Here is a 26,476-nt window from a genome sequence, read left to right on the forward strand (position 1 = left end):
CCAAATACATAAATGAAAATGACTGCAATCTGACACCTATCAATAAAATATCAGAAATATGGTATGTGTAACTTTTTTATTTGCAGTGATTGCTGTCTCAGGGGCTAGGTTGAGTAGCACAGGCTTTCCAAGGTTATAGGTAATGGTACTAAAAACAATACAGACTGCAGCTAGGTGGTGTCGATGTGAATAATCCAAGGAGAAAACTAAGGAGAGAATAATGTTGAGGTTTATAAATTAAGTTTGTGCATAGCAATGAAACAGAGAACCAGCTGTTGCTTATTAAAGTCTTAAAACAAATGACAGTATGTCATGAAAACTTGATTGAACTGAAGGAAATTCAAAGGGGGAACCAGCAAGTGTGAGATGAGAGCATGTGTAAAATTTTACACAACTTTAGGAATCAGGAGAAGGAATGAAGTGCTTTTAATATATATGTATTAACAAGAGGAGTTTGAATAATACCTGCCTGCAGCGGGTTAAAGAAAGCTGCCATCAAGTGACCTGGAAGACGTCTCAGGTCAGGAAGCCAGCAAACCGTCGTGGCCTTTATGAACAACAGGGGGTAGCTGTAACCACTGTCGTCATAACCTCGCTTACAAGCCCACCTGTGCCTCAGGTGCTTTTCCTGCTCCTTCCGTGTACTCTCGTTAACAGCTCTGTGGGGCAGCTTTTTAATTCCCATTTTAAAGATGTGGAAATTTAGACATTCGGATTAATTAGATCGCTAATCTCTTAATTGAGACCTTAAGTAATGTGGTCAGTGTCCTAGAAACCAGTAAATAATGAATTCTCAGACTGAAATTCAGGTCATAAGGATTAAAGACTCTTTAAAGTTAGGAGGAATATCACAAAGAAGCAAAGGCTTTTGGATAAAAGGATTGAGTCGTTTCCAGGCAGCTCTGTCTCAAAAAGCCATCTCTTGGTGTGTCAAGCAAGGAATGGCGGCTAGGACGCTTGATCCCTGAGAGGACAGATTTAAGGTCTCAAGAGCAAGCACATCTGGTGCCCATTGATGGGGTGTTGCTATTAAAGTCCATTGGAGAGAAAGAAGAGTTTCCTTGTGTTTAATGTCCACCATTGTTCCCTCTTTTTTTAACCTTGGGGCTTGCTTTAAAAAAAGGAAAGAAGAGAGTGGTGATTTTTCACTTTAATTCTGGTCCCTGACTTTTATTTTATAAATTTTGGTAGCAGTCTTGTTGGCTGGACCTTACTTACCAAGACACAGTCTGCTCATATGGTAAATCAAACAAATCTTTTTTCCTGACAGTCCTTTTTAGCACGTAGTAAATATTTTAAACTTCTAGATCTTTAATGAGAATTAAATTCCCCCCCCCTCCCTTTTCCATTAAACATTCATTGGGAACCTTCTATGTGCCAGCCACTTGGCTCAGCATATTGGATGCAGATGTAAGACTCAGCTGTGTCCTTGCTACTGAGTATGTAGTCTAGCATTAAGAACTCAGGAAGTGAACCAGGCATCACTGAAATGGCGTGAGTACTGTGACAGTGGGCAGTGGGCACTTAGCCCAGCCTGGATTGGAGAGGGGAGGGAAGCCTTCACAGAAGATGTAAGGTCTGAGCTGAATCCCGAAGCACAAGTGATCAGGTTATTTCTCAGAGAGGTAACTGAGAGGGAAGAAGGGCTGGTTTTGTCGAAGAGAAGATGTCTGTTTTGAATATTTGGGGTGTGGCACCTAGGCTTTTGAGATAATATATTTGGTTTTTAGATATGTGGGAGTGGAAGTGTTTTTTTGGTCTGGAGATGAATACTTGAGAGTCATTTGAAGGAAAGTGACAGATAAGATGGAATAGTGATAGAATGAGGTAGAAAAAGAGGGGAGGAAGCTGGGGAATGAATGCCTGAAAAAGAGAGTTCGTGGAACCTGAGTCATGTATATCCTGGAAACCAAAGTCAGAAGACAGAACACCACTTTAAGAAAAGATAAATATGGGGTCAGTGGAAGGAAATGGCAGTGCTTCTAAATTGAGGAAGCCAAGTGAGGCACTAGATTTGATTAGGGTATCTGTTACTTAATCATGAGCAATGTGGTGCTGTGTTCGGTTTACGGTAACATGTTAGAGGTGTACCCCTTCTTTCTTAAACCTTTTTTATACTGGTTCTTAACTTCGAAGAAGCATTCAGGGACCTCTGTGCAAGTGGATATACATAGATGACTTACATTTATTTTGTTCCCTGCCCATCATTCGTCCGTCCTTCCTTCCCTCCTTCCTTCCTTCCTTCCTTCCTTCCTTCCTTCCTTCCTTCCTTCCTTCCTTCCTTCCTTCTGAGAATCTAATCCATATTTTCCTTGGATCGCAACTCCTTCCTTTCCTCTCTGTCAGGCCTGGTCTTAGGGGTAAGTATTTGTTGCAGACCTGACCTCAAGGGTGTGCACAGGATGTAACTGGGCCAGTGTGACTTGATCCTGGGACTTTCCTTAAGCTTTGGAGGAAGAGAATCTCTTTTGTTGGATTGAAGCTGTAAAGGTGTAAGCCTAGAGTTGCCCTCCTGGGATGAGTATCTCTGAGACAGAGAGGGGGTGAAGAGGGAGGGAAGGAGCTGAGACAGATATACACCTTTATCGTGAGTTGAGTCACTGGATCTACTTCTGGATTTTTCAATTATTTGAATCAGTGAATTCACTTCCTTTGCTTAAGCTATTTTGAATTTGATTTTCTGTCATTTTAGGGTGAAAGAAGAATTTCATTCTCCTAAAGAATGCCTATGTGCTTATGTATTTTAAAGTATGCAAAGGATCAGGGGTTTACAGATCTGTAGAGGCCCACTGAACCAAATTAAATGCCTCAGCTTTATTCTGCTTAACATTAGTACCAACAAGATTTTCTCTATAAATCCAGAGCCAGTATTGTTATCATTAACTAATTAATGGTCATCCATGGGACAATTTGATCTTTATTACATACATATAACATCTTGTTATTTATTACAGTTGAGTGGATGGGATATTTTTATTAATGCCTCTTGGATTAATCAAGAGTTAACCATTTATCTCCTCCAGCTTCTTTCAGCAAGGATATCCTTTGTGAAATGTTGAGATTCCATTTTATTCATTATCTGTCTCTCTCTGCTTATAAATATTCTTGCCAACCATAATTCTTAGATCTAGGAATCAGACCATAAACCATAAAAGCAACATAATTCACCAAAGGCCTCATAAAATTCAAATATGAAGTCATCCCTGACCCTAGCTAACTTAAGTAACTTGAAGAAAAGTGAAAATGATTTTGTTATTAGAGGTAAGCTTCCAATTCAATACAAAATGATGGATATTTTAAAATACAATTCAATAACAATGATTTGCTGCAAGGCAACATTAAAAACAATAAGGCGGTTGGAAAGTACTTGCTATGATAATAAGATTTCAGAGAGCATTGTGACATCTGTGGGAACCTAATAGGTATGAGTTAATGAGTCTGGCCACAGAGAGGGGGATTATTTCTTTCTGGGTGCTGTACCTGCATTGGATGTAGCTCCTGCTAGGTACACAATCAAGCTTGTTTTGGTTATACAGAGCAAAAAGGTGGAGTTACAATTACCCATGGTTACTTTGAGAATGTGCCTGAATTTAACATACTAAATTTACTGTTTCCTGTAGAAACAGACATTTCAGGGGAAGAAAAAAAACAAAAACAAAAACGAAAAACCCCAGCTAATTTCTAATTAGGTAGGACAAACGGAGCAAGAGTAAGAAGTTTAGCTTGAGTTTGAATCCCAGTCCACATTCCCAGCGCTCTGGTCATGTGTTTCTTGAAATTGGCATGATGTTTCCAGCCTCTGTGCTTTTTTGCTTTCTTCCCTTACAGAATACCCTTAATGAGTTTGTATTGAATTATGAAATACATGAATTAGTACTAATTGATATTAATATATGATATCCTATATTCTAACTCAGTTTATACTCCAGGAAGCTTTTTTGGGCATCTTAGTAAGACTTAATCTCTTACAATTTATGAACAAGCATCCTCCCTTTCTCTCCTCCTCATTTGTGGAGAATTTTTGTTTTATTACTAGTAAATGCTTTATGTTAAGTTGTAGGAAGTCCAAAGAACAGTGTGCAGTTCCTGCCCTCTGGTGGTTGAAAGAAACATTGCAAACAAGTAGTAAAGATGTGTGCTGTGAATCTTGCTAGCCTTGGTATCATTTGTTTCTTTTATTCCTGTATCATTTATGGGTTCACTGATTTATTAAGCATGTAATGAGCATCTTCTGTATGACAGTCCCTGTCTGGTGTGGTAGCAGTAGTTAACATTTTTGAGGTCTTACAAATGGAATTCCAAAAGCATGCTTTCATGACTTTGGGGATGCCGCATTTAGGTTACAAAGTGTTTTCCTATCTACATATAACATTTCTAGGCCTGCTGAGCTTCAAATTGGTTGTAAATGTGATGGATGAAAAATGAGGCAGTATTGTGTTTTAGTCTCTTGTTGCCTCAAAACTTAGCCTTCAAACAACAAACACTTAATATCCGAGTTTCTGAGTCGGGAATTATGGAAGTGACTTGACTGGGCACTTGTGGCGAAGCGTCTTTTAAGAGATTGTGGCCAAGATGTTGGTCAGAGCTGCAGTCACCTGAAGGCTTCACTGGGGCTGGTGGATCTGCTTCCAAGTTGATCCTGGTTGGCTTTACCCAGAGTGAGTGAGTGAAGACAGAGCAAGAGGGAAGCCAGTGTTTTCAGTGACCTGTCCTTAGCAGTCAAGCTTTTGTCACTTGTGCAATATCCTGTTGTATCTCACAGTCGGGTGTGTTTCATGTGCAAGATACCTGCGTAAGGGCCTGAGTACCAGGAGGTGAGAATCACTGGGGACCACCTTGTACACTGGCTACCACGTGCTGTAGCCCTGTTGTAAGCATTGGTCAATGGCTTTGGGCCTGTGTGAAGAAGACATAAGTAAATCTTCAGATGGAAGTATTTTAGAGTGAAATATGGGGTTGAAAAATCAGACCAGCTCGTCTTCAGTTTAATTTTCCATTCTTCATTCCCCTGGGAGAATGGCATTACGTTTTCAGTGTTCCCAAGCTGTACTTTTAAATGGGAAATAGGAAAAGAATGGTAAGAGAAATGAGTTTTATGAGAACATGCTTTTATAAAAGTGAGACTGGGACATTTTAATTTTTTTAATGTGATCTATTTATGTTTCTGTGTCATTCAATGGTGAGAAATACTATTGCAGAGAGAGTGCTTAGTGATGGCTGACCAAGCGTCATAGAAATTACTGCTTGTTTTTCAAAGATTTCTTTGTCAAATTACTTACATATTTTAAATTTGAGCAGAGAGCACCGTTTTGGGTCTACAGCCTGACACTGTTACTCTCATCAGTGTCATGATGAATAATGGGAATAATAGAGTTGATTGAGGGGTAAGGAGAATGTGGCCACTTCATGCATATGCAGGTTTAAACATTGCTAGGTTAATAACAGATATGAACACAACTGAGAGTAAAGTGTTTAAACCAGAATTTTACTTTAGTATTAAGAACATCAGGACTGTGAAATAAAATTAGTAAGGAAAATTAAAGTCACTCCTCTCAGCTGCGTTTCCCCCAAGTTATTTTCCTTCTCTGTTTTCTGTCTTAATACATCCTTTTCATAAATCATATCTGTTTTCAGGTTAGTATGTTCATTTTGAAAATATAACAGTGATACTTCCAGCACTGTGAATGTATAAGAAAGAAAAACGTAGGAGGATATAAACAATTTAAAACATTAAAATTGATCTGTTTTTCATCTAATCATTTCAGTACCATTTAGGGAACAAATCATATTAGAAATGATGTTCCTGGCTCTGCAGTTTATTAATGCTTCTGGTAATAGCCAACCTAGAGTAAATATTTCCATGGCATAACTATAATAGCCTGTAATGCTTATCTTTAAGGCCTCATTTTGCAGATTTGACTCATTAAATTAATGTAATCCCAAAAGGCAAATGGATAGATTTATAGTACTTTATATGTTGAGATTATTTTTCACTGACAGTATTCTTAGGAGTTTATTCATTTCTTATCCTGTGAACATTGAATAAAAATTTTATATAAAATTTTACATATAAAATTTTATGTATTATGCAATCTTAGTGGTGAGATGAATTTAAAGGAAACTCCCTTCACTGAACAAATATTTATTGGGCTTGTACTATATACCAAAGCCTATGGTAGTTTCTGGGGTCAGTGTTGAAGAACAAAATAGGCACTGTCACTGTCAGCTGAACAGCTGTCAGCACAGAGGAGAGATGGATGGACATTAGACTAATAACCACACAGGTAAATATATAGGTGTATATATATTTTAATGTTTATTTTTGAGAGAGAGAGAGAGTGAGGGAAGGGCAGAGAGAGAGGGAGACGCAGAAACAGGCTCCATGCTCTGAACTGTCAGCACAGAGCCTGATACAGGACTTGAACTCACGAACTGTGAGATCATGACCCGAACCGAAGTCAGATGCTCAACCAACTGAGCCACCCAGACACCCCAGTATATACGTGTGTTTTTAAGTACTTAAGCTGAGACCTGACAGATAAGTACGGGGAGTTAGTTTGCTGGGAAAGAACCTCGTGGGCTGTAAAAATCCACAGAGTCTGAAAGCATCTGGATTCCTTGCAGGAGTGAGGGAGCCTCCCCATCTGCAGCTGGAGACAGGGCCAGCGGCCACAGTGCAGGGCCTTGTAGCCCAGTTAAGGTCTTAGCACTTTATTTCAGATGCCGTGGGAAACTGTGACGGTTTTATATAGGAGAGTGCCATCTTGTATATGACTTTGGCTGCCTGGTGGAGAATTAACTGATGCAAACTTAAATAGAAGAAGAATAGTGAAGCTACTGCATTTGTCCCAATGGGAAAAGGTGCTGCATGAATTAAGGGGAGCATCAGCAGAGTTACAGGAAAGTAGATTAATTGGGGGAGAAATTTTGGAGGCCAAGCACACAGCATCTGGTGGATTACATGGGAAGAATAATTTCCAGCGTTGTGACTTAGACAGCTGGGTTGGAAACGCCATATTTTGAAATGAGAGAAATGGTTTATTCTTTTTGGGAGCAGGGCAAGGTGGCAAGTTAGGGAGGAGTTGTGGATTGAAGGATGGAGGTCAAAAGAAATTTGTTTCCTGGTAGGGTGAGTTTGAAATGGTTGTGGGAAAACCTAGTAGAGATTCCAGGCAGGCATTTGGGTTAGAAAAGTAGATTTGGCAAATGCCAACACATTCTGCAATTTAGGCCAAAGGACAGACTGTAAGACATGTTCTTAAGTCTTGTTTAGACTGGGGATAGGATGAGGATGACATAACTGTGCTAACATTTTATTGACATGAAAAACAACCACTTTTTGAATAATTAATAAAAATCAGAATGTGGCTTAGGAAAAGAACTTTGGAAAATATTTTTTTTTTTTTATTAGAGCTTTTTGTGATTTAATGCTCCCCGCCCTTTCGTTTCTTGATCTCATTCTAGAGGAATTTGATTACTTACTTTTCTGTGCTTTTCCAAAGACATCAGTCCATTTCCTTATTAAATGTTGAGGTCTGGCTACAGCATGTTGATTCCCCATTTCCTCCTTGTGGCTTGTTTTTTAGAAGTTATTAATCAGCTGAATCTTAGTATCATCTTTCCCATAGTTTCTCTTAAGCTTCATTGTGCCTTTTTGATAGAAAGACAGCCATCTATGTGCAGTAGTATCATCATCCTGACCTTTTGCTTATTCTGGCTCATTTTGGAGTAATCTTGAAATCCTCCTATTCAAAGAAATGTTTAGCTCTGTTTATTAGTATTTATATTTTCAGTGGTAGAAATAATTGGTTTAAAGCTACAAAAACTTCCTTACTGATAACAATGCCTTTCTCTTGAAGCATTATAAATAAGCAAATGAACGATCACTCGATTGGATTTTTTTTTTTTTTTAGATTACCAAAATGTCTTTTTGAAAATATTCATTATCATTTTAAACATTTATTTCTATTATTTTTTAATGTTTATTTATTTTTTGAGAATGAGAAAGACAGGATCTGAGCAGGAGAGGGGCAGAGAGAGAGGGAGACACAGAATCTGAAACAGGCTCCAGGCTCTGAGCTGTTAGCACAGAGCCCAACGCAGGACTTGAACTCACAAACGGTGAGATTATGACCTGAGCCAAAGTCGGACCCTTAACCGACTGAGCCCACCCAGGTGCCGCTTTGTCATTTATCATTTTAATGCAAAATCTGTGCCAGGCACTACAGAAGAGAGAGCTGGGGGATAATTCTTGGACTCAAGATACTTTTCTGTAAGGTTTGTTATGAAAGCATACAAGTTTATATACTGCATATAAGTCATAACAATCTGAAAGTCCACTAGTGGGAAATACCATTGTTTCTGGGGCATTATAGAGCTAAAAAACAACCTTGTAAGTCCAGCATATGTAATTATTTCTACCATGTTGGAGAAGTGAATATGATTCATTTAGTCAGAAATTTCAATGATCTCGGGGTCCTTTCAAGTTCCCTATATGATCTTCCTCTCATTACTTGCCTCACTCTTTTGAGACAACCACTAAGTGTGTTTTAAAAGGAGTATTCCCAAGAAGAAGGCACTTCCCTATTCTCAAAATGGGCAGGACTGAGGATAGGGGAAGAAAACAACTGGGCCAGAGCCAATTTCCACATAGATTTTATTTATTTATTATTTTTTTTTTTAAATTTTTTTTTTTCAACGTTTATTTATTTTTGGGACAGAGAGAGACAGAGCATGAACGGGGGAGGGGCAGAGAGAGAGGGAGACACAGAATCGGAAACAGGCTCCAGGCTCTGAGCCATCAGCCCAGAGCCCGACGCGGGGCTCGAACTCCCGGATCGTGAGATCGTGACCTGGCTAAAGTCGGACACCTAACCGACTGCGCCACCCAGGCGCCCCTCCACATAGATTTTAAAATCTCAACGTGATGGGGTGCCTGAGTGGCTGTCGGTTGAGCATCCGACTTCAGCTGAGGTCATGATCTCACACTTAGTGGGTTTGAGCCCCACGTCGGGCTCTGTGCTGACAGCTCAGAGCCTGAAGCCTGCCTCAGATTCTGTGTCTCCCTCTCTCTCTCTCTGCCCCTCCCCTGCTCATGCTCTGTCTCTCAAAAACGAATAAATGTTTAAAAAAAATTAAAAAAAAGTTAATAAAATCTCAACGTGAAAATAAAGTAAGTGGTTGAAACCCAGATTTAACAGGCAGGCAGAAGAGAAGTCAGAAAAGAAGAACGTGATGGGTGAGAACTGGGAACATGGCGAATTGTTAGTTCCTAAGAATGTTAACATTTGGTACTTCATGTCACTGGTTTCAAACTTCCTTGACCAGGATCCACAGTAGGAAATATATATTATTACGAAATGTATTATCCACATAACATTTTTTTTTCCTATAAAACTGAAATAAAAAAAAATGCTTTCCCTTTATTACCTGTATCGTTTCTTCTGTTTAATTATTTAAAAGAGGTGGTAGAAAGCATTTCATTAACTACATTTCATTATCTTCTAATGGGTTAGACCACGATTTAAAAATACTGCTCTGTGCAACAGTGAGATTTACATGGGCACCGATGGAGGCAAAGTAAGGATGGTTTTTGCATGTAACTGTTACTGTGGGTCATGTGCCAGTATGGAGAAATCAAACAACCTTTACATCCTGACACACTGCTTTCCACACAGGAAGCATCAAGTTAACGTTGAATGCTGTTGAACAAACAGCTTCGTAGTCATCACTACTGTGCAGCCTAATTGGTTGTTGCTAATATCAGTCTTGTCCTCTGAACTCATCTTAAGACAGGAGATGCTTGTTTATCAACTGTAGCTGCCATGAACCAAAATATTAATTAAGGTCTACAAAATAGGCTAAATTATAATCTAATCAGATAAGGAGGATCTGCTGTGTCCTCAGATCACCCCTAGACTTAGTACAATAATAATTTATTATCACAGTTCCTGTGGTGCAGGAATTCTGGAGCTGCTTGGTCGGGCAGTTCTGTCTCAGGGTGTCTTATGAAGCTTTAGTTCCATGGGGCTTTAGTCTCTAAAAGTTTGAAAGGTTTGGCTGGAGGATCACATGGCTGGCAAGTTGGGTCTGGCTAGCTGGTTTCTCTCCATGTGGGCCCCTCCACAGGGTTATGTGGCCCTCAAGATCTGGCTTTGTCCAGAGTGAGCTATCTAAGAAACCAAGACAGAAGCTGCAGTGAAGGGGACTACAGTGGAGTGAATACCAGGAGGTGAGGATCCTTGAAGGATATCTTAGAGACTAGCTGCCATACCTTAAATTAATATATCTGTTAATAACAAAGTTTAGGGCTCAGGGCTGTATGAGCAAGGACAAGGATCTAGACACTCATGTATAGGTAGACTAGGAAATTCCAGGTGAACTATATATATTTAATAGTACTGCCAGCATATATTATCCTAAAGGATTGGCTTTGTGGTCATTGTTAAGACCTACTTTTCTAAACTAGTGGGAATTTTTAATGAAGGAAAAAGTAAACATGTAAATGTTTGTTTTATTTGTGAATTTTGTAAAGCATTTTCAGAGACATACTGACATTTAGTTAGCTAAGTACAGAACTATGAAAAATTAGTTAAATACTAGGAAGACCCTAAATGAAATGATTATGAATAGAAAATAATTTACTCTCTGTAAAAGTGGTAAAAACTAATCATTAACAAGTAAAATAATCTATTAAACCAATTGGACAGAGGCATGTGTTACTAAACTTTTAGAAGATTGTCATAACATTCCAGTTAATTGATATTCTAGATTAGGATTTGGCAGTAGGGGCCTGTGGACCAAATCCAGCATGCTGCCTGTTTTTGTAAATAAAGTTTTATTAGAACACAGCCACATTCATCTGTTTCCATATTGTCTGTGACTGCTTTCTCACTGCAATATCAGAGGCAATAGTTGTGTGACAAAACTGTGCACAAAGCCTAAAATATTTACTGCCCTTTGAAGAATAAGTTTATTGACCCCTGCTCTAGATTTTAGACTTTTAAAATACAAGATTAGGTTTTGGAGTGCTGATGGATGCATAAATCTACAGACAGTAGCATGTAAACATAAAAAAAAAAATGCATTGTGAACAGCATTGTAATTTTTTTTTAGAAGAAAAGTCTTATTAATTAGAAGAGGGAGGGACAGAATATTGTAAGATTCACAAGAATAATGCTTCATTAGGCAAGACTTTGCTTATTAAGAAAATTCATGAGCTTTGAATAGGGCCCATGTGGGAACATATGAAGCCAGCATTTGAAAAGCAAATGTGAACATTATGTTGACTGAATTAGGTTAGTGTGAAAAACCAATCTAAAAATTTTAATCTATTCTTAATCTGAATTAGAAATTAAGAATTTTATTATTTACTTTGAAATCTTTTCTGGTTTATGGTGAGAGTTTTGCTTTTTTGCCTTTTTTTTTTTTAAACATGAAAGTATAGTCTTCAGAATATGTTCCCTGAGTAATATCTATTTTCTACCCTTCTGCAGAATGACTTAAAGAGATATGCTTAATGGTGTGTTGCAGACAAATTGAAGAATGAAATTTCCAAATAAGAAGCCCAAAATTTAGGGCTCAGGGCTGTATGAGCAAGGACAAGGACCTAGGCACTCATGTGCAGGTGGACTAGAAAATCCCAGGTGAAATATAGTTCTAATAGTACCACCAGCATAAGTTATCCTACCGGATTGGCTTTGTGGTCATTGTTAAAACCTGTTTTTCTAAATTAGTGGGAAAAATTTGTACCAAATAGAATATACGTTAAGATTGTGATATAAAGAAGAAAAGATGTGATGTTGTTTTAGCATTTTAATCAGGCTCTGTACTAGGCACATTTCAAAAAGTGGCTCATTTACTGCTCTCAGTAACTCCATAGGATAAGAAATAGTGTTATTCTCACTCAACGTATGAGTAAACTGAACCTTAGAGAGTTTAACTTGCCCAAATCCAGTAGTAGGACTAGGACTTATAATCTGAGGACATCTCATTCCAGATGTCTCCACATCACACTGCCAGCCTCTAAATCTGTCATCTTGTTCCTAGCTCCTATTATTTTTTTTCCCTTTTCCCTTCCTCCCACCTCTTCTTACCTTTCCCATTTCCTTTCTTTTTTTTTATTGTTAATTACATAACTAATATGTGCTATCAAAAACAATTTAGCACAAGAGTATAAAATAAAAAATGAAAGTAGCCTTTATCCATACTGTTCTCTTGCTTCTTGCTTCTTTTACCCAAGATAATATACGTAGATATCATAGATATCTCCCATGACAGGACATACAGTTCTTTCTCCCTTCCTATTTTTAACAGCTGTGTGACATGTTCCACAGTACAAAAACTTTAATTTATGCAGCGATTCCTATTGATTATTCTCTTGACTTATGGCATCTTGTTTTCTGTCTTTGTTGCTGTTTATATAACTTGGCCTAATGAGCATCTGGTGCTTGCCTTGCACACACTAATTGAAATGACTGAAGTTTATCTATCATCACTCTAAGTAATTTTTAAAAAGCAGTGGTGACCTTAGTGATATTTTGAGTCTGATTTCTTGAATAGGATTTTGTCTCTGCATCATGAGGTGTTGTGACCCTTTCTTAAACTCCTTGAAAATCTTTATTCTTTTCTCAGTTATCAGCAGATTATAATTTATATGTCAATTATAACAAGAAAATTTAAGGATGAGCTATCTCCATCAGAAGTTTTAAATTATCACATAAAAGTGACAAGTCGATGGGGCACCTGGGTGGCTCAGTCGGTTAAGCAGCTGACTTCAACTCAGGTAATAGTCTCGCAGTTCATGGGTTCAAGCCCCACATCAGGCTTTGTGCTGACAGCTCAGAGCCAGGAGCCTGCTTCAGATGCTGTATCTCCCTCTCTCTCTGCCCTTCCCCCACTCCTGCTCTGTCTGTCTCAAAATTAAATAAACATTAAAACTTTTTTAAATGACTTAAGTTGATTCTTCATAGGCCATTAGACTGTAAACCTTATACATGATTGTATATATATAGTAAAAAAAATTTGGCCATGAATTGTCAGAAAGTAGTTTTTCTAAAAGAGCATTAAGATATCTAACCTAATTCCTGGTATCAATTTAGTAACTTATTTAAAAAAGTACAACACCATTGTTGACATACTGGTAAAGTATTCTTTTTATACACCAGTGATGCTTATTTTGGAAAGTACTATTGGTATTTTAGAAAACTAACTTTTCTGCATTAGTACAAAGTATCTACCTGTATGTAGTAGTATTTATTACATGAATGAAGGGATGGATGGATGGATGGATGGATGGATAGGAGAGAGGAAGGAGATAAAAAATTGAGGAAGTTATCTATTTGTTAGCACAACAATGTTAATGGTTGTAGTAGGACTGGAAAGAATAAAAATCACCTTATCTGGCTAGCAGGAGTGTCCAGCAAAGCAAAGAAGAAAACCTACCCGTTTGCCTTCTTGTTTTAGAAGAGTATGAATAGAAGGGAGACACCATGTGGCAGAGCAGGAAAAACATGCACTCTTTCTTACCCCTTTCTTCAGTTTCGTAGCCATGCAACCCTAAATAGCTTCTGTCTGTTTTCACCTTTCACATATATATAGTGCGAATAGTAAAACCCATCTTATGGTGTTCTTGTGCAAAAGAAAGATCAGTCACATACCCACAATACCTGAAGTGATTCTCAATAAATGATACTTGGTATCATGGTGTTGCTGAAGTTGCTGGTCTGGCTTATGAATTTTTAGCTTTTCTTCTGTCTGTGATTTTCTTTCTTTTTTCTTTATTTTTAGAAAATCACTTAGAGTAGTAATTTTTGGGTGGTTTATAATTAATGGAGTGAGAAAATAAGCAGGATGGGCTTTCTGGATGCCAAAATTGATTGATGATACTGACTATTAAAATTTTTAAATCCTTGGGGCACCTATGTGTCTCAGTTGGTTAAGCATCCGACTTTGGCTCAGGTCATGATCTTGCAGTTTGTAACTTCGAGCCCTGCATTGGGCTCTGTACTGACAGCTCAGAGCCTGGAGCCTGCTTCGGATTCTGTGTCTCCTCTCCTCTCTGCCCCTCCCATGTTCATGCTCTGTCTCTGCCCCTCCCATGCTCATGCTCTGTCTCTCAATAATAATAAATAAACCTTAAATATTGAAAAAAAATATTTTTAAGTCCTTGTTGGCTGCAGTAAATCAAGAATTTAGTCAAGTCCTGAGAGCCAACTTGTCTTACTACCTTTAGAAATGAACGTATCTCTTGCCAAATGTATCCCCTTCCCTGCCTTTCTGCAGAGATGGCTCTCTTCTCTACTGACCGCATTGCTCTTCAACATTAAGAATCTCTTTGTTTTCATCTTACTCAATTTCTTGGCAACATTCAGCATAGTGAGTCCTTTGACACCTTTTTCCCCTTGGCTTCTATGACATCATGCACTTCTGGGTTTTTTGCTGCTTTTCTGGCTACTCTTTTACTGGCTCTTTTTCTTTTGCCGCAGCCATTTTGGTCTCTCTGCCATTCTTCAAATATGCTAGTGAAATTACTTTGGAAAATCTTACTTATTCCTGCCTCGGGGCCTTAGCACTGACCTCTCCCTCTCTGCTTGGCTTTTTGCTCACTTCCCATCTTTTGAGTGAGATCATGACCCCTGTTATCACTCCTAACTTTTTCCTTTTTCGATAGCATTTACCCCTTCTATCATACTACATAGTTTACTTATTTATTATGTTTGTCTATCTTCTCTGATAGAGTATAAGCTCCATGAGGGCAAGGATCTAGATTTTGTTTCCATAGATTGTACCAAACACCTAGCATAGGGCCTGGCACGTAGTAGGCATCGTTGATTGATGAAAACACAGCATCGATCCTGTGTTCTAAGTCATCTCATTCACTTCCAAGGCTCTTTGCACACCGTATGCCAATCATCCATAAATCTACATCGCCTGCCTAGATGTCTAGGCTCTTGCATGTCTCTACTCACTGACCTGTCCACATAGTGTCTAGTGGATGTAATCAGAAAACAAAAAGATTTTACAGGCATCCTTAATTTCTCTCTTTCCTTCACTGACCCTTCCTTCCCCTTCAGTCTATCAGTAGGCCCTTCTTCTTTTCAGAAAGTGTCCCAAATCATCTGTGCCACTATCATCTCTCACCCAAACAACAGCAGCAGCCTCTCAGCTTTTCCCCTGCTTCTATTTTTGACCCATTGCAGTCCATTCTCCACACTGTAGCCAGAAGCATCTTCTGTAAAATGTAAAAAGGTAAGCAGATCATCCCACAGCCTTCCAGTGGCTTTCCATACCACTTACAGTAAAATCCAGAGTCCCTTCTTTGGCTTATAAATCCAGCACTGGTTGACCTGCTGTCTCTCATCTCTTAACTGTTTTCCCCTCATCCCTACCACACTGGACACTGAGGCCTTCCTTCTTCTCCCTAGATATGCTAACCTTAAAGCCTTTAGACTAACTGTCCACTCTATCTGGACTCCTTTTCCCTCTTTCTGCTACTGTGTAAGATGTTGCTTACATGTTGCCTGTTCAGGACTTGTCTTGACCATCCATTCACTCGGTTACTCAGCCTGTCTTAGTTCTTTGCATAATAACCCTTTCCCACTATCTTATATATTGTTCATTGAGTTTTTTCCCTAATAAGAATATAAGCTCTGTGAGAGGTCTTTGTAACTTTTGTACCACTGAAAACATTTCCCTAATACATACAACAGTGTCTGATAGAGTTGATGCTTGATCAGTATTTGTATACTGAATGAATAAATGAACAACAGAGAACAACTTGTTTTTTAAGAGTTCCAAATTTCTGTAATACTTAATATTTTAACTAACTGATTAAGAATATCCTTAAGAATAATGGGAGAAAAATATGATTGTTCTGATTTGGGGAAAGAGGCATTAGTGCTCTGTGCCTTAGTAGAAAGCAGAAAATAGTCCCACCCCATCCTCATTTTCTCCTTTCATGTGCACAATACAGTATTTTCAAAATATTCTTCTCTTATGTCTTTATTCAGAAGCAAAATTGTTTTGTGTTTGCTTTTGTTTTTCTAGGAAAGCACGAGAAGTTTTCTTTATACTCTAAGCGTTGTCTCAAGCAAGAGACTGTTTGAATGCCAAAATAATGTATAATTAAGTCTATTCATTATCTTGCCGCATGCTAAGTAGATGCTAAGGGCTTATCACTGCAGTAAAAGTCACTAGGATATTTAAGTTTATTTTATGAAATATGTTTTATTCAACGTTTATTTATTTTGGGACAGAGAGAGACAGAGCATGAATGGGGGAGGGGCAGAGAGAGAGGGAGACACAGAATCGGAAACAGGCTCCAGGCTCTGAGCCATCAGCCCAGAGCCCGACGCGGGGCTCGAACTCACTGACTGCGAGATCGTGACCTGGCTGAAGTCGGACGCTTAACCGACTGCGCCACCCAGGCGCCCCTGAAATATGTTTTAAAATTTAGCTTTTTCAGACAACAAATTATCATGCAAAATGTATTCCTTTGCCCATGATTCTTGCAAATACATGCCCCAGATTTTGTAGGGATTCTTCCTGTTACTACTTCTTTGTTATTGGACACTTCTGGGGGCTCACTTTTTTGCTGTATGTATTTGAAAAAAAATTCCTAATTTCATTGCATTAAGACTGAAGACTTTTAAAAAGCAAAGTGCTTCCACATTTTTAAATGCCATCTGAAGATTTCTGAGTGAGAAAGCAGTAAAAAATAAAAAGGAATCTTTTACCAACAAGTTGTGTAGTGTCAGTACTTCATGATTATTTATGTATCCATGTCTCCCTGCACACTAGCGAGTGCCTAGAACAGTGGCTTGTAACCAGAGGAACCTCAAAATCATGTAGAGAGTTTCTTCATAATGTCTGGCCCCACACCAACTGGTCAGATTGAAAGATTTCTGGACCCTGACTATGTGTGCCTGAGTTTTTCAGCTACACAAATGATCCTAATGTGAACTATGGTGAAAACCAAAATGGCGACAAGTTGCAGTAGAAGGTTCTCGCGCTCCCTTCCATTCTCCCTCCTCTTGTCTCCGGTTCCCTCCCTGTAGTTCACTGTCCAACGAATGGCAAGTATGTTTAGTCATAGAGATATCTGTCCATTTTCCTGCACTGCACCAGAACTGTGCAAAGTCTTTAGAGGTTACTCACTTGTCATAGAAATAGATTATATCTTTTGTTGAATTTTTACAGATTCATTCTTTCTTAGCAGAGTAATATTTAGGAAACATTTTATCAAGTTTTGTAGGTAGAGAAAGGGTAAGCAAATCAATGGTGAGGGGTCCCTGAGTGGCTCAGTCAGTTAAGCATCCGACTCGTGGTTTCAGCTCAGATCAGTGGACTCACGGTTTGTGAGATCGAGCCCTGCATCTGGCTCTGTGCTGACAGCAGGGAGCCTGCTTGGGAGTGGCTCTCGCACGCTCTCGCGCTCTCTCTCTCTCTCTCTCTCTCTCTCTCTCTCTCTGCCCCTCCCCCGCTTGTGTGTGTGCACATGTGCTGTCTCTCAAGATAAATAAACATTAAAAAAAAAGAACGATAAGAGATAAAGATGTTTAAAAAAGGTAGGATCTCTAATTAAGATCAAAGGTAAATGTAATTATAAGATTACCTCAGTGTTAAATCACAATGCTAAAGTTGAATATATAGGAGAGAGAAAATTCAGGTTAAAGAGCTATTATTAAGTAATATGGAAGAATCCAAAACGTAAATTAAAAAATGGCTGTGCTGTGCCAATGGGCTGGAATTAATGCCCTTTTACCTACTTTTGTGTCTGCCGATCTTTCCAAAGTTATATCCTTCATTTGGCTGTTTAGCACATGACCCTAGCTCCTCCATTATGCAGGATATAAAGCACTTCTTGCTGTCTGCTTCCAAATTCCACCCCTGAATATTAGCTTCCCTTCCTCTCTTTTCTCTCTTCCCAGTTTTGACAGCCTACATTTCCCAGCACTCACACCAGTGCGGCCAGTTCCCAGTCCTCTCCTGCTCTGCTGCTCTGCCTCCAGTCTGGCCGTTTCCTCTTCCCTGCATCTTTCTGGTCCAGATCCTCAGTGTTTATCCAAGGCATTTCAAAAAGGTCACCCCCTCCCAAAGCCTTCTCTAAATTTCCCTCATCAGAATGCTGTCTCTCTTCCCTCTAAACTCCCCAGTGCAGCAAGGCACCTCTCTCTTTTGCTGTGATCACCTTGTAATAGTGTCATGTATTCTTGCCTCATCTTCTACAAGCTCGTTTGAAGACAGAGATAATCCTCCTTGTGTTTGTTTCTACTGTACATTGCCTTGCACCATGCCTCATATGTAACATGTTTTTAATAAGTATTTATAGATCAGAAGTAGATTTGTTACAGAGAGGGAGGCAACCCATAAGAGACTTTTAAATACAGAGAACAAACTGAGGGTGGAAGGGAGTGGGGGGGGGGCGGAGCAGGGGACAGGGAAAATGGGTGATGAGCATTGAGGAGGGCACTTGGTGGGATGAATACTGGGTATTTTATGTAAGTGACATATCGCAGGAATCTACTCCCAAAGCCAAGAGCACACCATATACACTGTATGTTAGCTAACTTGACAATAAATAATATAGAAAACTAAATAAATAAAAAAAAATAAATAATAATAAAGAAGCAGTTTTTTCTTCTAATAAAATAAATATTTATTTATGGCACCAAAAAAAAGTAGATTTGTTTGTTTTAGTGAAGAACTTTTCCTTTCTCCTTCAGAAATCATAGTTTTCTAAAAGTTCTTTTTAAAACAGAATCATCACCCCGACACATACTGTGCACAAAACTTATTAGACTTAACAATACATAAAACATATGCATGTTGGGGCGCCTGGGTGGCGCATTCGGTTAAGCGTCCGACTTCAGCCAGCTCACGATCTCGCGGTCCGGGAGTTCGAGCCCCGCGTCAGGCTCTGGGCTGATGGCTCAGAGCCTGGAGCCTGTTTCCGATTCTGTGTCTCCCTCTCTCTCTGCCCCTCCCCCGTTGATGCTCTGTCTCTCTCTGTCCCAAAAATAAATAAACGTTGAAAAAACAAAACAAAAAAAAAAAACATATGCATGTTGACACTTTTTGATACCTTGTATGACTCTTGGTATTTGCTTTTATTCTGTGATCCTTCTTTTCCTGGGCTTTTTAGAGAGAGGATGCTTATGTAGCATACATTGCCCATAGACCTTGCAATTAAACCTACCTAACACGCCTTGGCAATAAGAATGAGCTGCTTTGATAGAATGCTAAAGAAAATGATATGTTAGTAGCTTTCTTTGAACTTAACACTTTTTTTTTTTTTTTTGGAAAGGTATTGGAGTCAGGTGTGGTTCCGTAAATAGTTGTCCATGTTCTTTTTTAAACATTTTTTTAATAACTTCTCTGAGCCTTTTAATGATCTTGCCTCACCATCTATGAAAGAAGGGCCTTATCTTCATTGCTCCCATGGAATTTGTTTCCTGTGCCTTCTTACTTCCCCAGGTCTTCCAGATTAATTTGGAGTCAGGAGGGAAGGGGAAGCAAGGCTACTATTTACAAAATGGTCTCATCTTGTGGGGCGCCTGAGTGGCTCAGTCGGTGTAACATCCAGCTTCGGCTCAGGCATGATCTCACGGTTCATGAGTTCAAGCCCTACGTTGGGCTCTGTGCTGACAGCTTGGAGCCTGGAGCCTGCTTCAGATTCTGTGTGTCTCCCTCTCTCTCTCTACCCCTCTCCTGCTCACACTCTCTTTCAAAAAAAAAACATTAAAGAAATTTTTTTTAAAAAATGAGACATTTGTATTGAGGTAGTTAGGTATTTAATGATGGGGAAGTGTAGAAAGGAAAATCGTAAATTAGTATATGGACACAGTTAAAGATGGGTTAGCCCCACTCTGCCTGTGGTTTGCCATCCTTAAGCTTGGCGTGTATCGAGTGTATGAACACTTCCGATTTTCAAGGTGAAAGTGGGAAGTGGATTCACAAGAATTTTCTGTTTGTTTTTGGTGGGGCTACATCTGCTGTGCTAGATTTTTTTTTTTTCCTGAAAGATTTAAATGGTCATAGTGAGCATCTTGGCCATATTTCCATCTTGCAAAAGTGTATGGCCTTTGTAGCAACTTACTCGGCAAGCCAGGCAAATTAGTTATTTAATTACATAAGCATACATATGCAAACTATGTGGTTGATTTGTGTGTGGGGGCGGGGGGAATTTTTGTAAAAATTATTTTTAAGAATGCAAAAAAAAAATTATTAATCCTGTATAGCTTTATCAATATTTGGGTGACGTCTGTTGTTACATAAGCTTCTAATTCATTACATAATATATACTCTATGGATGGGAACATCTTTACTGCTATATTTTTGAAGATAGCAGACATGTTTAATAAAGATAATGAGCATTTCAGTTTATTGGTGTGTATTAATATTTCCAAAGGCAAAATTAAAATACTACTGGATAGTTTGCAGATTGTTTTATTTGATGTGTAGCCAAGAGTACAGAATAAGGGATTAAAAAGTGAAATGGGAATGGTTTATAGTTTGCCTACTCAGTGGTCAGATTTATTTTTTGGAATCACATCCTGCATGTCTTGATATTTTCAGTTCATTTCAGTATTTTGGGAGATACCTATGTTGATATAGTTAATGAAATACTGAAGCCTAAGGACTTGTTTAAAAAAAAAAAAAAGTATAGAGATAATTACTTCCAGTCACATCAAGTTAAATGAACCACAAAAATCATGAAGTCAAAAACAAATCAATTATCATTTGGCAGTTCCGTTTAGTTTATTGCAGTTAATGATCTTCGATTGAATTTGCAGCTCTCTGGGTTTGTTTGGAAGTAGGCCATCACATGCTGAGATGAAATACCAAGTCATTTAAATTAGATACCGAGCATGCTCATATGAAGTACTTACTCTTGGAGACTGCAGTGTGGTTCAGTTTTCTTCTAGTGGGAAGAGAAGAAAAGAGCTCACCGAGTGCCCTTTTGTCATCATTCTGTCAGAGGGCATGTGATTTGTCTTTGGAAACCAGAAGCCTGAGACAAAGAGAAGAATACAGGTTTTTAGCAAAAGGCTATTTGGTGAGCTAATTAGCTGTTTTATTCTATTCTGTAATTCCTAGCAAGGCTGTGTCTTTACTTCTATCTACTGCTTGTTTTGTACTAAGCTGAAGCTTTATTGTAGCAAGTAATTTAGCTGAGATTGGGAGAAAATTGTTTCTGCTGTCCAAATCTCACTCTTGAAATATTTTCAGTACATTCCTTAGGTGACAAGTTCATAAATTGCTATGATGATACTCCTTCGTGTTCTCCACAAATTTCATTTACTCACTGGTGCTGAATAATGCTGGCAGGATTGTGTGCTGAGGGAGCGCAGGATTTGTCTGCTTGGACTAGTTTAGCATTTTTGTTCTTGTATTTTGATGAAATTATAATTTTTGCTTTCACATTTCTGTACTATATCTTAAAAAGAAAAAGTAGTGGGTAAGATTTCATTTAGCTTAAAAGCAAGAATTCTTGAAATGAGAGGGTATGTTATATAGTATATGTACATATTGTTACATAGATGATTCAGAAATAAGTTGGCTTTGTAATCTAATTGGTCATTTACAGTACACTAAAATAAAATGAAATTGACAACACTTTGTGAAATATGTTCCACTTACTTAGTATGCATATTTAGAAACCGTTCTGTTTTTAGTTCTTAAAGTAGCTACAGAAGTGTTTGGCATATAATAGTTGTGCCGTTCTGGGCTCTTCTTTCTTCCCTTGAGCTCATGTTAGCATGATTGCTAGGAAATGTTTTGTGGTTGTTTCTGTTATCCAAGTGCTCATGTTTTACCGTGAAGTTAAAGAGAGAAGTTTTTGTGCATTTTCCTATGTTATGCTCTTATAATATCATAACATTTAAAGTCTACAAATTATTAATTCATATTCAGTTGATTTATATTTATCATAGATAAACTTGGCAGCCAAATCTTCAGAGTGTTCTGAAAGTTAAAATTGCATACTCAGCATGAGATAAATCATTGTATTTTTTAAAGATTTGAAGAAAAGGCATAAAATTACCATATTTATTTCCTTGGAGGAAAATCATGTTCATTAGTAAATGTAAATGTCAGGTAGGGAATTTGAGGTAGAGAAGGTGTTTTAAAGAGTTCTAGAAAAACGATGCAGGGGGTGGGAGGAATAGGAAGAGAATACTAAAGGCTTAGTGCCTTCAAATGCCAGGCAATTATGTGATGCTTTCCTGAAATATCTTTATTTTGTGAACTGCCCCCACTATGCCATTTTCCAGGATTGGCACATGTGAAGGAGGTGGGTGTATACTTAAGCCTGTATGTTCGTGGAAAGGGAGGGTTAGCACTTAGAGATGAGGACTAAGTGGCAATACTCGAGAAGTCTGTGCCCACTTGTACATACTGACTCACTTGTGTGACCTTGGGCAGCATGCACACTCTGTTTGTTTCTACTTATTTTTAGTATAGTACTGTATCATGGAGGTTCATTTAAGATTTCTAAAGTAATAAGATTATTTCTTGGACTGTTGCAAAGATTTGTGAGGACTGTAAGTCATTCCCAGATACCTACTGTGGGGAAACAAACAAGTGTTGCTTTATAAGTCTTCTGTGGTCTTTGAAACTAATTTGCTAATACATATTTAGTCTGTGAATAATCATGAAATTTTCATGAAGAATCGTACTTTACCCTATTTTCTCTTATGTATTTAGTCCCATTTGCCTCTATTCATAGACCTTCATAGATCTTCAATAGAAGAGAAATCGATAATCAGTTGAAGTCTGTTAAAGAAGAATATGGAGGAGTGCCTGGGTGGCTCAGTCGGTTAAGCATCCGACTTCGGCTCAGGTCATGATCTTGAGTGCGGTTCGCGGGTTTCAGCCCGCATTGGGCTCTGTGCTGACAACTCAGAGCCTGGAGCCTGTTTCAGATTCTGTGTCTCCCTTTTTCTCTGCCCCTCCCCCACTTGTGCTCTGTCTCTGTCTCTCAAAAATAAATAAACACTAAAAAAAAATTAGAGAGAAATACTGGGAGAGTGAAAGGAGGGAAATATGAGAAGAGGAGTGACTGATGACAAGGATTTCTTTGCCAGGTTTCTGCAGATTAAGCACATACCTGTATATTTTGTTCATTCCCAAATCATTAAGTTCATCTATTCATTTATTTATTTAACTTAACATCTACCAATTAAGGATGACTTCTTTCCCTAACTTTTATGAAGTTCAATAGTGCTTAAAGATCCCAAGTGGTCTTCCCTCATGGTCAAGTAAGTCTGGGAATAATGGGCCATAAGGACTTATTTATGGCAGAACTTCTTGGCCTTTAACATCTTGTTCAGAACTTTATTCTAGAACTTAGTTTTCTCTGAAATATGATATATTTAATTGTAATGTATGATATAATTATATTTATATAATATATAAATATAAAACATAAATATAATTATATTTAATTATAATTAGTTTAATTAATATATGATATGAACATTTACCAAACATGTAAATAATTCTGAATTTGAACCCTTCTATTTGAAGTGTCTGGATAAGTGAAAGAGGAATTATGAGTTTGCTTCTGTCCTCCAGAAAATTGCCTCAGTTCTTTTCTTGTTTTACATTCAAAAGAACAATCTTAGAAATATAATGTAAATGGGATATAAAAGGTATGATTAGATTTGGGGATAGTGCTAGTGATATAAGCTGAACTTACATTTTTGAAAGCCTTAAACTCTGAACGTACAAGCAGTGAGCAAACATGTATGAGGTATTTGGGGGGCAATACGGCCAAATAAAGATTTTGATAATTCTCACAAATTTTCATCCCTTCCCTTAAAGTTACTCCTAGATTACTCCTGTGGAGAAACAAATTAATTTTTAAAATATGGTTTGTAATGGTAAATTAGTGGTGTTTGTAGTCTGGTGGGCCAGACTAGCTTTGCCACTTGTGATTCAGGCAAGTGTCTTCTTTTCTCATTCTGTGTTTTCAGTAATACACAGAAATGTCAATATTTTCTTTTAGATGATGAAAATTTAATTTTATATAAAGAGCCTAGCATGGTGCCACTCATGAAGTGTTCGATAAATGTCTCCTTAATTTCTGTTTCAAACAATTATGTTTTTTCTGTATTATAATTTTTTAAAAATATTACTTATCCTATTTTAAATACCAGACCCTCAGGAGTATGCTGATTTATAAATAATAATATACTTAGAATATCTTTATATAATTTACTTAAAAAAATTTTTTTAATGTTTATTTTTGAGACAGAGAGAGAGCATGAGCTGGGAAGGGGCAGAGAGAGAGGGAGACACAGAATGTGAAGCAGGCTCCAGGCTCCGAGCTGTCAGCACAGAGCCCGACGCAGGGCTCGAACTCACGAACTGTGAGATCATGACCTGAACCGAAGTCGGACGCTTAACCGACTGAGCCACCCAGGCGCCCCTATATAATTTACTTTTAAAACCAGCATGTATACGTGATAAAATGTTGAAAGAGACTCAACTTGCTGAGCCAACTTTTATAAGAGTCACTTGTAAATACCTATATGTTTCAGCTGTCTTTGACCTGGTAGACAAAGTGATGAATGTTTTGGCTAAAAAAAATACCTCAAATTTGTTCATATTACTATAAAACAATGTTAGTATAAATAAAATCACTTGTAGTGAAATATGAACTCTTAAATTAGTGGAAACCCAACAGTGCCTGGCACACAATTGGCATTGAATGTTTTTTCTCTTTCATGGTTTTCAGTCCATATCGATGAATAACACTATTTTAGAGCTTATTATTTTCCGTTTCTGTGTCTCTACTTTTGTGAAGATTGCTATTCTTTAAAAACGAAGCCCTTCCCATACTATTATTGCTTAAGAGAGACATTAAAATTATTAGACTCCATAATGTAATCTCCATAAATGAGCTGATAATATGAATTAGCAGGGGCTTTTTTTCTTTTGAGTTGTAAATAAGTCTTTGCTGACCTTGATAGACTTTTGTAATTACTTATACCCCAGAACTCTGGAACTGTGTGGCTCATCCATTGAAAATTTGTTGAAATCTGGCCTATTGTAGCCCTTACATAGCAAGATTGTTCAGCAAACGGGTGCATAGGTTGGCGCTGGAAAGATACCTCAAATACTGTGACACTGGGGCCATGACCATTGTATATTAGCTTCTCTCTAATACATTTCTTCTTATACTGGCTTTTTGGCAAATTCAAGGTCAGTTAGCTGGCTTGATATAAAACTAATGAGCTCTCAGGAGTATCAGTGATTTAAGATAGGTACATCAGAAGTATATATATAATACCATTACTTGCCCTAACTTGGCATAACTTATGTCTTTAATTAGGCTATTAATAGATGGCCACAAAACACTCAGCAAATTCATGTGAGTTTAACCTCAGTCTGTAATTTCCTCAGTGTTTTGTTGATGGTGCCCAGATTCCCACTCCATTTCAGGTTGTCTTGAACCTGAATTCACAATCTCTTGGTTGTCATTCCTGGCTTACTGTTCCGCATCTAGATTCTTCTCAGCAACCTTTTATCAAGTCCCCTCTTGCATTTAGAGCTCATACATTTAGTCTAGGAATCAAGGTTTGGGATCTCTGTTTCTTTGGCTTGTTTTGCTGTTTCTCCACATTACTCCTCAACTTAGACATCCAGATCTTTGCTGGCACCTATCACATAGGATGCTTTCAGTAAGCCACATGTGCAAGCTCAGTCCTGCCTAGCTCACTCCAGACAGTTTCAGGTTCCTGTCCCCTAGCTTTCCTCAGGTGTCATCAGCCTGAGTAATAAAAAGTAAAGGCCAGAATAAAAGTAAAGGTCAGAATAAAAGTTAAAGTAAGAACAGCGACAATAACAACAGTAGCCTCACATCATTTTCAGACTTCCTCCCACCCATGTTAAACTTGATATTAGAATGCAAACAAGCCTGGGGCTCTCCAGTTTTTAGAATGCCTTTGTTTCCTTTGAGTGACTAACTGTTGGCATATTCATCTTGCCAAATTGTCACCAATTTTCCTTGCAAGGGTTAAGCCTTAATATACGGTTTGAATTACGGTTTTCCATAATAATTTCAGAATGATTTCTTCTCAGCAACTGCTCAGCTCGCTGGCCTTGAACCAGATTTTTTAACTTTTTCTCTTCCCTCAGGCTATGTTGTTTCTTCCCCATGATCCTGAATACTGCCCAGGATGTTAAAGAATGGCCGTCATTCCCTTAGTTTACTTGAGTCTCGGGCCTTCTGCCTCTTCAGTGAAACATACCAGACTCCTATGAAAGTAAAATATCTGTTGGCTGCTCCCCTGGCCCACCCACTTACTTTAAGGGTTTTTTGCTTTAATTTTATTTTGAAAAATGGACAGTTTGATTAGTTAGCAGCTTAGAGGCTCCTGTTCTGGCACCTCTGTTAAATATGAAACCTAATTTAAACTGTGGGTTTCCTTGCTGTAACCTAATGAGTATGCATGTTCTCAAATCATCA

General features: G+C 38.2%; 1 protein-coding gene across 24 annotated transcripts in view; it reads left to right on the forward strand.

The window, feature by feature from the left end:
* The window catches only part of PLEKHA5 (pleckstrin homology domain containing A5), a 245,399-nt gene that overhangs the window by 67,109 nt on the left and 151,814 nt on the right, over window positions 1–26,476 (forward strand). Inside the window, exon 1 of one of the 24 annotated variants that reach the window (XM_045464760.1) lies at window positions 20,776–21,058. The exons of the other annotated variants lie outside the window; for them this stretch is intronic. The gene's annotated coding sequence lies outside the window, so the exon portion shown is untranslated. Of the gene's footprint in view, window positions 1–20,775; window positions 21,059–26,476 lie in introns of those variants that run through there. 24 annotated transcript variants of the gene reach the window in all.

The sequence above is a fragment of the Leopardus geoffroyi genome, chromosome B4, assembly GCF_018350155.1.
Source record: "Leopardus geoffroyi isolate Oge1 chromosome B4, O.geoffroyi_Oge1_pat1.0, whole genome shotgun sequence".
Lineage (NCBI taxonomy): Eukaryota > Metazoa > Chordata > Mammalia > Carnivora > Felidae > Leopardus > Leopardus geoffroyi.